Raw genomic sequence first — 17,668 nt, 5'->3', positions numbered from 1 at the left:
TATATATGAAGTCTTGAACACAAGACATGAACAGAAATAGAGAGAGATACGAAAAAAAATACACACACAGATAGAGAGAAAAAACGGACAGAGAATAGAAGAGAGAAAAATTCCGAAAAATATTTAAGCTTTCAAAATAATAATAAAACTAAAAAAAAATCTATTGCTTTCTTTCTTTGTTTGAAATTAGTATTAATGGTTGTTGTTTCATTTAAAGCTTAAAGCTTTTGTTTTTGGGATTACTACTCCACCGGTCTGTTACTGGGTTGTTACTGTTGCTGGGCAGTTGTTGCTATTGTACTGTTATTATTGCTGCTGATTCTCATCATCATTTTCTTTTGCTTCCAATATCAGGTACATATCTTTTAAACTCATGTTGTGAAGAGCTTCAACATGGCAAGTAAATGAAGTTTGGAATTATAAGGATGTCTTTTACTCATTTAAATTTTATTAGTTTAAGTTTCAGTTTTGTTTTAGTTGGTTAATATAGTATTAAATCAATTGGTAGATTAGTTCTCTTTCTTAATAACAAATGGCTTAGTTATTTTAGGAACACGATCAACTCATTTCTTTTAATATATGAAATAATGTCAACGATTTTTTACAAAAATATAGAGTTAGTTTTTTCAAAGTATTCACATAGGCAGAATATAAGAATTGGTTTATTTATCTCAAACTCAATCTTTGTAAGCAAAATTAACCAAACAATTATAACCTCGGACAAAAACAAGTGGTGTAAAAGAAGGATGGGATTTATAGATTGTAACATTTTAAGTCAAAAAATGTGTAAATAGCGTTTGCTCCAAATATAACAATGAAAATTCTTCAAAAAAAATATTACTTCATTTATTAAATCAATTGTTTTCCTAAGTTTATACGCAATTCGCTTTTTGGGTAGATAAATATTGTATTTACCATAAAAATGGTAGTATTAATCACACGTTATTTATTTTTATTTTATTTTACTCTTTAAACTCATGGTTTTTGAGGAATATAATTCACACGTAAAAATATAATTTGCGGTCAACACTTAATGAATTGTGAATTCTTTTCAAGGAATTTAGAGGCATCTCAAATAGTGATTTCTCATGACTCTTACATTTAAAAATAGATGGATGCAATAAACATTTGTAGAGAATTTATATTACTGTCAAGAATATTTGCATAATTAAGGATGCGTTCGCGTGACTTGATTATACTTCTAAATGCGATTCGGATTATGCGTTCGCGCAACTTCGAGCAAATTTTTACTAAAAAGAGATTTCTCGGAGAATATCATTATTAATTTCATAAAAACCCGAGATGTGATGTTCACTACTTAATTATACCAAAGGGCGAATGTTCTTGATTTTATTTAAAGCATAATTTCGAAAATGATTATTTTAATAAAAATATTATCTATATTATTGTGTACACGTGCGCGTGACACAACTCCGCATGTTTAAAAAATATAATTTATAACACGAATATACGTACGCGTGATTCGATTCAAAGAAGGGTCTTTAAATCTAAATAGAAGCGGTAACAATAAAATCATGCAATAAAAATGTATTTAACAAATCAAAAATAATCAAGCCGAATATAACAGTTGAGCGACCGTGCTAGAACCACGGAACTCGGGAATGCCTAACACCTTCTCCCGGTTTAACAGAATTCCTTATCCGGATTTCTGGTGCACAGACTGTTAAATAGACAGAGTCATATTCTCCTCGATTCAGGGATTAAAACCGGTGACTTGGGACGCCTTAAAATTCCAAGTGGCGACTCTGAAACAAACAAACAAATCCCGTTTCGACTGTCCTTTAATTGGAGAAAACTCCCCTTGCACCCTCGCGGGCGCGGAAAAAGGAGGTGCGACAGCTAGCAGACTCCTTCATAAAGGAACATGCCGATGCCATCAAAGTAGCAAAAAGGAAATCCGACGTTTTCAAGATTAAGCAAAGGGAGAACGAGATGTTGCGAGAATTCGTATCTCGGTTTTAAATGGAACGGATGGAGCTACCACCAGTCTCCGACGACTAGGCAGTGCAGGCTTTCACTCATGGTCTGAATGAATGAAGCTCGTCGGCTTCAAATTAGTTGAAATAGAATTTGATCGAGTATCCAGCTGTGACCTAGTCGAACGTCCACAACTGGTACCAGTCAAAAATCAGGGCCGAGGATGACCAGTTGGGAGCCCCCTTGGGCTTAGTATACCAAAGTAGGCTCCTGGCAAAGGAGCCAAAACCAAACAAAAAAAGATATCAGCCATACATCGAAGACAGGAGGAACGCCCGAAGGCATAACCCACCTCGCAATGATCAAAGGATAGACCGATGACAGGACCGTCATGGACTCACCAACAAAGCCAAATTTGATAGGAACGCAGGGCCAATGGGGGCACCTCACTTGTCAGATTACAACTTCAACGTCGATGTATCGGACATCGTGGTCACCATCAATAAAATCAGAGACTCCAGATGGCACAGGCATGTACAATCGGATCCTTCACAAATGAATCATAACTTAGTGTGCGAGTTTCACAACTCGCACGGCCACAGGACCAAGGATTGCCACCAACTCCGAGAAGAGGTAGCTCGACTACTTAACAAAGGTCATCTCTGGGGATTCCTTAGCGACCGGGCCAAAAATCAGTTCCGGGAAAGAGAGGTGGCTAAGAAAAACGAAGCAAACGAGCCACAACATGTCATCCATATGATCTTGGGAGGCATCGATGCCCCGCAGGAACCCGTAATGAGAAAGACAAAAGTATCTATCACCAGAGAAAAGCGAACCCGGGGATATATTCCCGAGGACGCCCTCACATTTAGCAAAGAGGACACCGAGACCTTGTCTCAACCTCACAATGACGCACTGGTAATCTCTTTCCTTCTAAATTCTTTTCAAATAAAATGTGTACTCGTAGATCCAGGTAGTTCGGCCAACATTATCAAGTTGAGGGTGATAAAGCAACTCGGACTGCTTGACCAAATTGTGCCCGCCACTCGAGTTATCAACGAATTCAACATTGCAAGTGAAACAAAAATGAGAAATCACCCTCCCGATCATCGTGGCCGGCATGACCCAAAACGCCAAATTCCATGTCATCGAAAGAGACATAAGGTATAACGCCTTATTCGGACGGCTGTGGATACACTGCATGAGGGCAGTACTGTCCACTCTACACCAAATGATGAAATTCCCGACAAAGGATGGGATTAAAACCGTCTACAGGGAACAGAATGTGGCAAGGGAAATGTTCGCGGTGCACAATGTGGCACCGATACCCATACCTCCGCTGCAAAAGAGCCAAAGGGTAATCAAGCCACACCCCTGATTAAGCCCAATTAAACGAAATAAAGGACCATACCACGTCCTCATCTCTAGTAATTGTAACATATCGGTCCTCAAAACATTGCCAACGCGTCTCACACTAAGGTATAACCATCTTCCATTTTCATTTCGTATTTCAAACTAACCCTTATGCAGACACCCGATCGAAGCAGTCAGAACAATAACCCAGTTTGAAGACCTTGAGGTTTTAAAGCATCCGTTGCACTCTTTTCCTTTGACCGAGTTTTTATCCCGAAAAGGGTTTTACCGGCAAGGTTTTTAATGAGGAAACATCTGCATACTACCTAAGGGAGACTCAACAAGTGTCCAAGGCTTCTTTTGCAATCAACCTCGAACACTGAGGGGTATCACCCCCAAAGGTTATCCGCTCAGAAAAGCCAAGAGACGCCAAATCAGGTCCCTATAAGAAAATTATGTACCGGGCCAAACGGTCGAACGAACCGTGTCCGTGTATCCGGGCTCCCATGGCCAAACAGTGTACAGTTATACCAAATAATTGAAGAATATTTTTTATCAAAGCATCTCACGCTCCAAAAGAGGATCAGCACCTTCGCAAAAATAACTCCTCCGCCGAAAACGTCCCGAACACTCGGGGACTGGCGCCAACAATTCAACACCTAAATGACCTCCGAGTTGGGACTCCAAAATCATAAGCCCTCAAATAAGGCAGCGCAGAAATTGCGAAACATCTCCAACGCCGAAAGTACCCCGAATACTCTAGGACTGGCGTCAAAATCTCAAAACAACGTACAACATCAGGGTCAGATCTCCAAAATCGTAAGCCCTCGACGAGGTAATGCAAAGTTTGCAAAAAATGGATCCCGAGTCAGGAAGCTCTCAATGACTCGGGGACTGCCGTCAAGTGCCACCTCCATCGACTTATCAAACCCAAGGCCATAAGACCCCGATTGGGCAGACTCGGTCTCATAAGACCTACATAAGGCAACGATCATATCTGTAAGACCTCAAGAAAGGCATGAACAATACTTGTACCAAGTATCCAAAACTATAAGACCTCAAAGGCATGAAAAACTTGTAAGACCTTACTAAAGGCATAAACCCGATCTCAAAGTTTCGGCTATATATCGAACTTGTAAGACCCCTAAAAAGGCATATCCTCAATATAGATGCCGAAAATATCTCTTCGGGATCAAAAATGGCTCCATCCAAACACAAGTAACTCCGGTCACATAGCTATACCAGCCGAACTAACGCGACTCGAGGACGCCTGACCATCTCTACAAAATCATAGGCCATTACTTCAAATCTACTTCAAAAAGAACCAGTTAAATAGGCTACCCTCGTCATAGGCAAAAGAGCTTCGACTATGTCAGCTCCAAATCATAGGCTTCGAGCTACTCAGCCTCCAAGCCAAACCTCCCGAGGTGCTCGAACATCTCTGCAAGTTGCTCGAAATCGAGGTTTTTCCCAAACCAAAGATGAGCCAGGAAAAAATTACTTCAAAAGTCCTTAACGAGAGGAAAATAAAACCTACATAAAAGGTCGCATTGACCAAGCACGTAAGAGCCATAGTCGCCAGCCTAATAAGCCTTAGGGCCACACACACAAAAGGTCGCATCGACCAAGCGCGTAAGAGCCACTATTGCCAGCCTAAAATTTGAAAACTTGAGGGTCAAAAAGAGCTTGAGTCGTAACCCGATTCGGAGACTGGATCCAAAATAGTTAATTGAATATGCCTAAGGGCAAAAGCGTAAGAGCCACTGTCGCCAGCCCCCGTACATTAAAAGACCGCATCGGCCCAAGGCATAAGAGCCACTGTCACCAGCCCACTTACACTAAAAGGCCGCATTGGCCCAAGGCGTAAGAGCCATTGTCGCCAGCCCACATACACTAAAAGGTCGCATCAACCAAAAGTGTAAGAGTCACTGTCGCCAGCCTAAAATTTGGCCATTCGAAGGTCAAATAAGCTTGAGTCGATGCCCGACTCAGGGATTAAGCCCAAAATAGGTGGCCTAAGTATGCCTAAGAGCGAAAGTACGTAACCCTATAGGTCAGTCCAATGAGCCCCGGGGCCACATCACTATTCTGAGGATTCCTACCAATGCAAAAACCAGCTCGCTTGGTCAAAATCAAGACAGAAAAAGATACGAACGGAGTAAAGCCACAAGGTTTTCTTTCATACACATGCAAGAAATGGAACCTCTAGCTACAAACATGCTTTGAAAATGCTACATACAAATGACAAAATCTATGCCCCCAGGGGTTACGACCTGCCGATCTCATCCTCGCTTTACTCGGCATCGGGCAAAAGCAACCGAGCATCATGCTCATCCGCCCTTCCTAGAACCAATTCTTCCAAGAGGGCAAAACCCCTATCACGGATCTCCTCGAGGGTCTTTCTTCGAGACTTGCAATGAGCATATTCTTCAATCCTCCCTTCGTGGTCGAGGATCCTTCTCAGCTTAGCTTGAGCATCGGCAACATCCTTTGAATAGATCGCCATCTCCTGGTCAGCCTTAGTCCGGCTCACTACAGCTTCTGCCCGAGCATCAACGATCTCAGCCCTGACTTTTGAAAGCTCAGACTCAAGCTTCACAATCATTTCTATCTAAACCAAAGCATTGTTACGAGCTAGGCGAAGTTGATCTTCAAAAGCAGGAACTTTTGCCAGAGCATCCTTCCCCTCTAAAGCATCAGCCTCAACCTGAGCTTTTAATTCATCATGCTCATGCCTGGCCCGGCCAACTTCATCTCAAAGGCGCTCCAGGGCCTCCATCTTTTTCTTAAACTGAAATAAACTAAGTATTAGCCCAGGAACCAGGAGGCGGAATGCACAATCACTCGGGACAGAAGACTACCTGCTCCTTCAGGTGGTTTTCGTAATTCAAGCTCCGACCCGCCTCATACTGCAAATGTACCAACTCGACTTCTTTTTCATCACAAAGGAGTCTCAAGGATCTCTCATCATCCAGAGCTTTCCGTAGCTTGGCTTCACAATGAAGCATCCCAGACTTAAGCTTGTCGAATTCCTGTAAAAGAAAACTCAATAAGGAAGGGAGGGCACAAAGCTCGAAAAGCCTGTGCCGAAACTCACCGCAAAGGGAAGTCGCTGGTCTTCCTCGAAGGCCGAACGCACACCTGCCAATCTAGTCCCTTCGGCCCTGAAAGAGCCTACCCCGATTGAAGCACGGTCACTCGGTGTATATGACCTCGGGTTTCCAGTATCTCCCAAAATAGCCATCGACGGAAAAAGAAGGTGACAACAACGGAGAAACCCTCTTTCCAGAACTAGGAGCCGCAGACACGACATGCTTGGATAATGCTTCCGCTCTGAAGCCTCGGTCCCACTCCGCCTTACTTTGAGCGCCATCGCCCTGTGAAAGCGCCTCTCGTTCATTGTTACCGTTCTTTAGAACGGGAGTCGACAACCCTTCCCCCTTTCCAAAGGAGTGCGGCCTCGCCTCAAAAGGCTCTCAAATTCCTACAACAGTAAGATTAATGCGCGTAAAGGGGATATGCTTCTCCACATGAAAGAAGGGAAAGGAAAGAATAACACAACACTCACCATGGTATTTTGCTTCCCAACTACCCCAGGACAAAGCTCGCCACTTGCGCTCATCACAGGTCGAGTGGATAGGCAATTCTCGAACCTAATCCGGCAGATCAGGAACATCGTCCGGCCCCCATGAAACTGCTGCAGAGGAAGATGGGAAGGCACGGCTAAGAAACCATTTCTCGCTATAGGTAAAACTGAGAAAGCGCGAAATGCACCACTTACGTGTATAATTCCATTCCTCTGGGAATGACATAAGCTCCCCTGGGATAATGTCAGCGGTCTGCACTCAGACAAAACAACTCATCTATCCCCAATCTCTATCCTCCTCGTCATCAACAATGAAAGGCGTGGTCGACGACATCGCAAGGTCAACAGACCTTGATGGTGAAAGGGTCGGTACAGCCTAACAAGGTGACTAAGCGAAAATTCAAGCCTCGCCTTCTCCGAAAAAAATCTCACCATCAACACCATTCGCCAAAACAACGGATGGACCTGTGCCAAGGTAACCCGATACTCTAAGCAGAAGTCGAGCACAACCCTATCAAGGGGGCTCAGTGTGGAAGACTACGTGTACACATTCAAGAACCCATCGACACGATCTGTGATGCCCTCACCTGAGGAAAATGCCTGTAACATCACTTTCTTCCCCCATCTGCAGTCTTTTCTCACTAACTCAAGATGCTCTTCTCCTATCAATGAAGTAGCCTTTAAGGCGTACTCTCGATGGTCCTAAAGGTCGGAGGCGGAGCTCTTCCCTCCCGGTCGGATAGACCCCGACATAGCGGCCATGACAGTGACAAAATTAGAGAACTAAAAAGCAGGAATATGTGCAGACGCATTAGTATTGGGTTGCCGAAAGGCTGGCGCAAAAAAAGAAGGGCAACTACTTAAAATGGTGGAACCCCCCGAAAAAGCAGGAACAACCCTATTTATATATGGAAAAAACGAAGACGATTCGCCTGCCTCAAAGCCGGTTAAGAACACTAACCAATGCCGCCTTCTCCAGTCTTGAGGTGGTACCCGACCTCGAGGACCTCCATCAGAACAAGGTTAGGCTCTAAGAAGCCAATAATACCTTCTCCAGTCCCGAGGTGGTACCCTACCTTGAGGACCTCCATTAGAACAAGGTTAGGATCCAAGAAGCCAATAACACCTTCTCCAGTCCCGAGGTGGTACCCGATCTCGAGGACCTCCATCAGAATAAGGTTAGGCTCTAGGAGGCCAGTAACACCTTCTCTAGCCCCGAGGTGGTACCCGACCTCGAGGACCTCTATTAGAACAATGTTAGGCTCCAAGAAGCCAATAACACCTTCTCCAGTCCCGAGGTGGTACCCAACCTCGAGGACCTCCATCAGAGCAAGGTTAGGCTCCAAGAAGCCAGTAACACCTTCTCCAGTCCTGAGGTGGTATCCGACCTCGAGGACCTCCATTAGAATAAGGTTAGGCTCCAGGAAGCCAATAATGCCTTCTCCAGTCTCGAGGCAGTATCTGACCTCGAGTACCTCCATAAAAAAGGAGCTAGGCTTTAAAAGGCCAACGACGTCATCGCCAAGCCCCGAGGCAATATCCAACCTTGAGGATCTCCATCCAAAAAATGTTAGGCTCCAAGAAGCCTTAAACAACATTACAGATATCATCCTAAACCGGGCAGTCCCTAATCTGGGACCTATCTACAATGCCTTAAGATTACGTGTATTAAGTTCAAGACAAGTCTCCAAATGCCCCAGATCAACCCTCACTCGGGGACTGTTCTCGAAGGTCTAAAGGCTGAGTCTCAATTTAGGGGTTCAAAGCCCTACTTCTTCTTGACTCAAAGTAAGGGTCCTGACGTCCCGAGTTTATTGGATAAACCCAGGTTTGGCCCGAGGAATGGAAAAAGGTCCCACGTGAAGACATTTTTATCAACCAAAGGCCAGAGGGAATACTCGCACCCGGGTTTGGTATTATCAACAATAGACAGGGTCGTGCACGCAGAATCTCCACAAACAGAATAGAATATAGCGAGCATCAAAGATAAAAATTGAGGAAATATCTTTGTATTCATAAATATTTAGTTACAAAAGCCCGCGAGGGGTCCTTACATATGATTACAAAAGCCTACGAAGGGTCCTTACACAAAAGGAAAGAAGCGAGAAGGTACATAAGTAGTAAGTGCCTAGAGCCAAGTCTACTATCGAAGGTTCATCTCTGGTAGCAGCATCTCCGAGCACCGCCTCCTCGAGCATGCACCCTCGACGGTGATACCTTCTACCGCCACCTACTCTAGGTTCCCATATCAATCCCATGGAGCAATATCTCCGAGGGAGAAGATGAAGAAGAGGAAAGCGGGAAGGCAAAGAAGGGGAAGGTGATGCAGAAGAGGAAGAAAAAAGAGCATAGCCCGCCGAAGCCAAAGGTTGAAGATTCGGCAGGCCTCAACCCTGATCGCACGGCCGCTCCGAGTCCACCTTCCAGGACATTGTGCCATGCGATCTTAACAGCCGGTTGCGCCATTTTATCCCTTGGGAAAGAACCCGAGGGATGAAGTGCCACACCAAGCCAGGGTAGGAGAGTAAGAAGTAGTGTATAATCCGAACATTCTCCCGAGCAGCAGTGTAGAGTCCGAATTTCCTCCTAAGTCAAAATAGGTCGACCCCCTTTACCTCGTCACCTCGGTCCAATGACGACAACATCGATATCTATAACAATAACAAAAACAAAAACAACAACAACAATAAAAACAACAACAACGAGATAGTATAGTCTCGCTCGGCATAGGGGAGTCCAGGTAAAGGGTCATGGCACGACTGGTAAGAACGCCACCGTAAGATCTTAAGGTCAGAAACCCCAGACATGGCGGGTAGCAATAAGAGAAGGATAATGAGAATGAGAAGAAAGGAATGAAAAGATTTTGAGAAACACTTGAATAAAAAGTTAGCATGGAAAGGCCCCATTTATAGGGGATGATAGTGTGGCCTACAATGCCATCAATGCCTTTAGAGATGTATCAATTGGCGCAATCAATGGGCCATTGAAAACTGGATTGATGGCGATACGGTCACCTTCAAGAATGGGAATCGGCAGCATATTGAATGACGCTGAAAAGACAAGTCCAGAGGATGTACCGGTTAGCGTGGAGACTTACATCGTAAGTATGATATCGTCAGCGTGACATCACTGTGGGAAGTCCGAAGAGTTGGGTGTCAAAATCGTTTCTTATCACTCATCTCTAAGAAATGCGGGGACTATCTGTATACAGTGAAATCGGAGGGTCCAATTTTTCATTATTAAAGCACCTCAAAAGACCATCTCGAAGTCCCGAGGCTACAAGGATACGATCACGACTCCTCCCTCGAGGTTCGTCGACACTCGATTTTGTGATAATGTCAACCACAGCCACGACGAAAATAGGGAGTTCCCAAGGCACGTGGCTAGGACTGACGAAGCCTAGAGAGCTACTCTAAGACCCGAGCCAGGGTGTCATCTAGTGTTCATATCTCCATATCTTTGTAATTAATGCTTGTTGTACTATAATGAGATTTCCTTCCTATATAAAGGGGATCCTGTCACAACCCTAAACCCGCACCCGGTCGTGATGGCGCTTCTCGTGAAGACAAGGCCAGCCGACACTACCCATTTCAGTATTTAACAACTAAGCATTAAGTAAAAGTCTAAGCATGATCAAATAAACTAAGGTTAAAGCAGTTAATAGCATAATTCTCAGAAAATAACCCAACCCAGCCCGATATCGGGGTATCACTAGTCATGAGCATCTAACAAAAACAGAATACTCCAAATCAAACTACAGAGTTTAATACAGAAAACCAAGAACATGAAGAAGTAAGATAGGGAAGAGCTCTAGGCTGCGAACGCCAACAACTACCTAGAGACTCCTCGGATCTGCCTGAGCCGGAAATGATCAGCACTCGGGAGCAGGACCAGATACGCCTGAATCTGCACACAGGGTACAGGGAGTAAAGTGAGTACTCCAACTCAGTGAGTAATAATCATAAATAAAGACTGAAAGTAGAAAATCACGTAAGGCACAAAGCATGCTATAATGAAGCAGTAAAACCATTAAAACAGTAAACCAGTGAAAAATAGGTAAAAATCCTTTAACTCAAATTTAACTTCATGAAAAGCCTTTTTCAACAATTAAGCATGGTAATTGACAGGCAATTAAGAAAAGATAAAGACATAAAGGTTCGCCCCTCGGGCACCGTATCAACAAATCCGCCCCTCGGGCAACATCTTAGAATAATACCAGCCCCTCGGGCTCAATCTCATATCACAATGGGTACCCGCGCTCACTGGGGGTGTGCAGACTCCTGGAGGGGCCCCTTATGGCCCAAGCGCAATATCAAGCCATCTCGTGGCATCATCACTAGGCTCTCGGCCTCGTATAAATCAATCCACCTCGTGGCGTACATATATCAGGCCCTCGGCCTCATAATCAGTATCAAATGTTTCCTCACATTATAGGCCCTCGGCCTTACTTAGTCAAAATCCTCACAAGCCCTTCGGGCAACAGTAAAACAGTGATTCTCAGCCCAATTATCATTTAAAAGATCATTTAAGTATTAAAAACATAGTAAATATGGCTGAGTATGAAAACAGTGAAAACAGTGAGGAAATATCAATAAAAATCCCCGAAGGGTTCAAATAGATGGCACGAGGCCCAAATATGGCATTCAACCCAAATCATGATGATAGCAAATTGATTTCCGTCAAATACACGATAAAATAGTCATTCAAGATGGACTAAGTCACAATCCTCAACAGTGCACGACCCCAAGCTCGTCATCAATCGTGTGCCTCACCTCAATATAGCACTACGATGTGCAATCCGGGGTTTCAAACCCTCAGAACATCATTTACAATCATTACTCACCTCAAACCGGTCAAATCTCTAGCCCGCGATGCCTTTGCCCCTCGAATCGGCTTCCACGCGCGTCGAATCTATCCAAAATTAGAATCACGACGTCAAAATATGTTAAGAGAACGAAGCCCAAGCAAAAATATACAATTTAAAACATAAATCCCGAAATTCCCAAAACCCAACCCCCTGACCCACGTCACAGAATTTGATAATTTTTACATCAATAGATTCCTTATCTCCCCACAAGTTCATACATATCAAAAGTTCTGAAATTCGACCTCAAATGGTCCTTCAAATCCTCAAGCAAAGGTCTAAGTTTCCAAGCACTAGTTTCCCCAATTTTTGCCCTTAAATTCCATTAATCATAGCTCTAATCCGTGAAATAATAGCATAGGAACGAGTTTTAAGTCCAAATTCCTTACCTCAATGAAGTTCCCTTGAAATCCCTCTTAAAAATCGTCCAAAACGCTCCCAAGCCGAATTAGAAATGGTGAAAATAGCGCAAAATCGCGAAGGACACAATTTATACCTTCTGCCTGGGCATTTTCGCATCTACGACCCTATTTACCGCTTCTATAGTACTACATTTGCGGTTCTTCATCCGCTTCTACGGAAATCACTTAACTCCCCATTGTCCGCATCTGCGGTCCCACACCCGCATCTGCGACTTCACAGATGCGGTCCTCCTAACCGCTTCTACGGTCCCTGATCTTCAAGCCCCTTTTTGCTTCTATGACCAATCGCCCGCACATGCGGCATCGCACCTGCGGTCCCCAATCCGCAAGTGTTGAAATACCAGAAGCAGCAAAATCTGCAGTTGCAACAATTCCTCAAACTCCCCGTCAACCATCCGAAATCACCCCGAGGCCCCCGGGACTTTAACAAAAAGCACCAAAATATCCCAAAACCTTATTCAAACTTGTACTAATCTTCAAAATACCTCAAACAACATCAAATCAACCAAAACACACCAGGTTCAATCGTAAGTTACCAAAATCTTCCGAATTTCGCTTTTGATCAAAAACCCAACCAAACCACGTCCGAATGACCTGAAATTTTTCACACATATCCCAAATGACACAACAGAACTACTCCAAATCTCAGAATTCTATTCCAACCCCTATATCAAAATCTCGCCTACCAACCGAAAATAGCCAAAATCTCAACTTCGGCCTAAATATACTCCGAACCTCCAAAACTCATTCCGATCACAATCCTAAGTCCCAAATCACCTCCTGAAGCTAATCGAACCATCGGAACTCACATCCGAGCCCTCTAACACATAAGTCAACATCCGGTTGACTTTTCCAACTTAACCTTCCTTAAAAGAGACTAAGTGTCTCAAACCTTTCTAATTCCTTTCCAAACCCTAACCAATCAACCCAATCATATATAGAACCATTATACAAAGCAATAAGAAGCAGAAATGGGGGAAATGGAGCGGAAACTCATGAGACGACTGGTCGGGTCGTCACATCCTCCCTAACTTAAACAAACGTTAGTCCTCGAACGAGTCAAGAAGCATACCTGAAGCCTCAAATAGGTGAGGATATCTGCTCCGCATCTCCGGCTCGATCTCCCAGGTAGCCTCCTCTATGGGCCGACCTCTCCACTGCACTTTCACTGAAGCTATATCCTTTGACCTCAACTTTCGAACCCGACGACCCAAAATAGCTACTAGCTCCACATCATAAGTCAAATCATCATCCAACTGAACTGTGCTAAAATCCAGAACATGAGACGGATCCCCAATTTACTTCCGAAGCATAGAAACATGAAATACCGGATGCACAATCGACAAGCTGGGTGGCAAGGCAAGCTCATAAGCCACCTCCCCAATTCTCTGAAGCACCTCAAAAGGCCCAATGAACCGAGGACTCAATTTACCTTTCTTCCCAAATCTCATAACACCCTTCATGGGCGAAACCTTCAACAGAATCTTCGCGCCAACCATGTAGGACACATCTTGGACCTTCCTGTCAGCATAACTCTTTTGCCTCGACTGCGCTGTACGAAGCTTCTCTTGAATCACCTTCACCTTTTCTAAGGCATCCTGCACCAAGTCTGTCCTCAATAGCCTAGCCTCACCGGGCTCGAACCAACCAACTGGAGATCTACACCGCCTCCCGTACAAAGCCTCTACGGAGCCATCTGAATACTCGACCGGTAGCTATTGTTATAAACAAACTCTGCAAGCGGTAGAAACTGATCCTATGACCCTCCAAAATCAATGACACAAGCATGCAACATGTCCTCCAATATCTGAATAATGCGCTCGGACTGCCTGTCCGTTTGAGGGTGAAAAGCTGTGCTCAACTCAACCTGAATACCCAACTCTCGCTACACAGACCTCCAAAACTGCAAAGTAAACTGAGTGCCCCTATCTGAAATGATGGAAACTGGGACACCATGCAAATAAACAATCTCCTGGATATAGATCTCTGCCAACCGCTTTGTAGAATAGGTAGTACACACAGGAATGAAGTGCGCAGACTTGGTCAGCCGATCCACAATCACCCAAATAGCATCGAACTTCTTCAAAGTCCGTGGAAGTCCAACTACAAAGTCCATAGTGATCCTCTCCCACTTCCACTCTGGAATATCCATCCGCTGAAGCAAGCCACCCAGTCTTTGATGCTCATATTTCACCTACTGACAATTGAGACACCGAGCTACAAATCCCACAATGTCTTTCTTCATTCTTCTCCACCAATAGTGCTGCCTAAATCCTAATACATCTTCGCGGCACCCAGATGAATGGAATACTGCGAGCTATGGGCCTCCTCTAGAATCAACTCCCGAAGCACATCCACATTGGGCACACAAATCTGGCCCTACATCCTCAACACTCCATCATTACCAATGGTCACATCTCTGGCATCATCGTGCTGAACTCTGTCCTTAAGGACAAGCAAATGCGGACCATTGTACTGGCGCTCTCTAATGCGATCATATAAGGAAGACCAAGAAACCACACTATCCAATACCCGACTGGGCTCCGAAATATCTAACCTCACGAACCAATTGACCAAGGCCTGAACATCAACTACAAGAGGTCTCTCCCTAACTGGAATATATGCCAAACTCCCCATACTCACCGCCTTTTGGCTCAAGGCATCGACCACCATATTGGCCTTTCTCGGATGGTACAATATAGTGATATTATAATCCTTAAGCAACTCCAACCACCTCCGCTGCCTCAAATTGAGATCCTTCTATTTGCACAAGTGCTGGAGGCTACGATGATCAGTAAATACCTCACAAGACACACCATACAAGTAATGCCTCCAAATCTTCAACGCGTGAACTATGGCAGCTAACTCCAAATCATGAACATGGTAGTTCTTATCATGGGGATTCAACTGATGAGAAGCATAAGCAATAACTCTACCCTCGTACATTAATACACAACTAATACCAACTCTCGAAGTATCACAATACACGGTATATGAACCTAAAGCTGATGGCAGAACCAATACTGGAGCTGTGATCAAGACTGTCTTGAGCTTCTGAAAGCTCTCCTCACACTCGTCCGACCATACAAATGAAGCTCCCTTCTGAGTCAACTTGGTCAAGGGCGATGCGATAGATGAGAATCCCTGAACAAAATAGCGATAATAACCCGCCAAACCAAGAAAGCTGCGAATCTCTATGGCTGAGGATGGTCTGGGCCAACTCTGAACCGCCTCTATCTTCTTCAGATCAACCTAAATACCCTCACTGGACACCACGTGCCCCAAGAAAGCCGCTGAACTGAGTCAAAACTCACACTTGGAGAATTTTGCATAAAGCTTCTCCTCCCTCAATCTCTGCAACACAACTCTCAAATGCTTCGCGTGCTCCTCGTAACTACGTGAATATACCAGAATATCATCAATCAAGACTATGACAAACGAGTCAAGGTAAGGCCAGAATACACTGTTCATCAAATGCATGAATGTTACCGGGGCATTGGTCAGCCCAAAAGACATCACCAAGAACTCATAATGACCATATCGGGTCCTGAAAGCTGTCTTAAGAATATCCGAGTCCCTGATCTTCAACTAGTCATAACCTGAACGGAGATCAATCTTGGCCTCCCTCTCCTCGCACTCCTGGCGACGAACAGACTCAATCTCCTGAGCAATGTCTACAACCTCCTCAAAGGTAGCACCAATCACCCTCTCCCTAGTCATGAGAATTAGAAGCTGATAAATGAGGCCATTAACAAACCTCCTAATCTTCTCTCTATCTATTGGAACCAACCAAATAGCATGACGAGCTAACTCGGAGAACCTCATCTCTTACTGCGTCATAGTCATCTCTCCCTACGTAGCCCCTCTCTGCGGGACTGCGACACATACTTCTCCAGAAAGAGAACGAAGAACTGTTTCCAAGTAAGTGGTGCTTCACCAACAGGTCTACGCCTCTCAAAAGCCTCCCACTATGTGAAGGTAGCTCCAGAAAACTAATAAGTAGTGAAAGCAGCCCCCCTGGTCTCTAGAATACCCGTTGTACGAAGCATCCTCTAACACTTATCCAAGAAACCCTGGGCATCCTCGCCCTCTACACCACTGAAGGTCAGAGGCTGAAGTCTACCAAACCTCTCTAACCTACGTTGCTCGTCCTCTAGCATGGCAGGAACTACATAGTCCTGAGTAGCTGCAATCGGCTGGGCTAGATGTACCCTTAGTGTTTGAAGTCCATGCACGACCTGCTCAGGTGTGCGAGTGGCGGGAGTCTGATTGCCTCCCCTGGCCTGAGAAGTAGCTACGACTGTAGTGGCTGAAACCGCCTGAGCTAGGCCAGTGCAAACTAATAGAATCTGAGCCAAAGCCTCCTAAAGACCCGGAATCACAATGGGCACAGCTGGTGCCTAAGATGGTGCTACTGGAGCGTCTATAACTAGGACCCGATCCTGAACTGGGGCGGTTGGTAGATCTGCAGGTGCTGCTCTAACTACTGTGCGGGCCACACCTCTACCCCTATTACGAGCACGACCGCGTCCTCAGCCTCTGGTGGCCACAGTTGGTGGTACTGGTGGTCGTCCATCTTGACCGGTAGCGCGTGTCCTCACCATATGTGAGAGAATAGAATGACAAAAGTTTATTACACGGATCAACAAATTTGCACGACAAGAATTTAAAGAATATGAAGTTTTTCCTAAAGGTTCTGCAGCCTCTCGAGGATAAATACAGACGTCTCCGTACCAATCCGTGAGACTCTACTAAACCTGCTCATGACTCGTGAGACCTATGTAACCTAGGCTCTAATACCAACTTATCACGACCCTAAACCCGGACCCGGTCGTGATGGTACCTCTCGTGAAGACAAGGCCAACCGACACTACCTATTTCAGTATTTAAAAGTTAAGCATTAAGTAACAGTCTAAACATGATCAAATAAACCAAGGTTTAAGCAGTTAATAGCATAATTGACGGAAAATAACCCAATGCAGCCCGATACCGGGGTGTCACTAGTCATGAGCATCTAACAAAAACGAAATACTCCAAATCAAACTACAGAGTTTAATACAGAAAACCAAGAACATGAAGAAGTAAGATAGGGAAGAGCTTCGGGCTGCGAACGCCAACAACTACCTAGAGACTCCTCAGATTTTCCTGAGTCGGAAATGATTAGCAATCGAGAGCGGGACCAGATACGCCTGAATCTGCATACAAGCTGCAGGGAGTAAAGGGAGTACTCCAACTCAGTGAGTTATAATCGTAAATAAAGACTGAAAGCATGAAATCACGTGCATAAAGCATGCTATAATGAAGCAGTAAAACCATTAAAATAGTAAACCAGTGAAAGATAGGTAAAAATCCTTTAACTCAAATTTAATTTCATGAAAAGTCTTTTTCAACAATTAAGCATGGTAATTGACAGGCAATTAAGAAAAGACAAACACATAAAGGTTCTCCCCTCGGGCACCGTATCAACAAATCCGCCCCTCGGGCAACATCTTAGAACAATACCAG

Source organism: Nicotiana tabacum, chromosome 3 (assembly GCF_000715075.1).
Source record: "Nicotiana tabacum cultivar K326 chromosome 3, ASM71507v2, whole genome shotgun sequence".
In the NCBI taxonomy this organism is placed as follows: Eukaryota; Viridiplantae; Streptophyta; class Magnoliopsida; order Solanales; family Solanaceae; genus Nicotiana; species Nicotiana tabacum.
Note: the sequence above shows the minus strand (reverse complement) of the source record.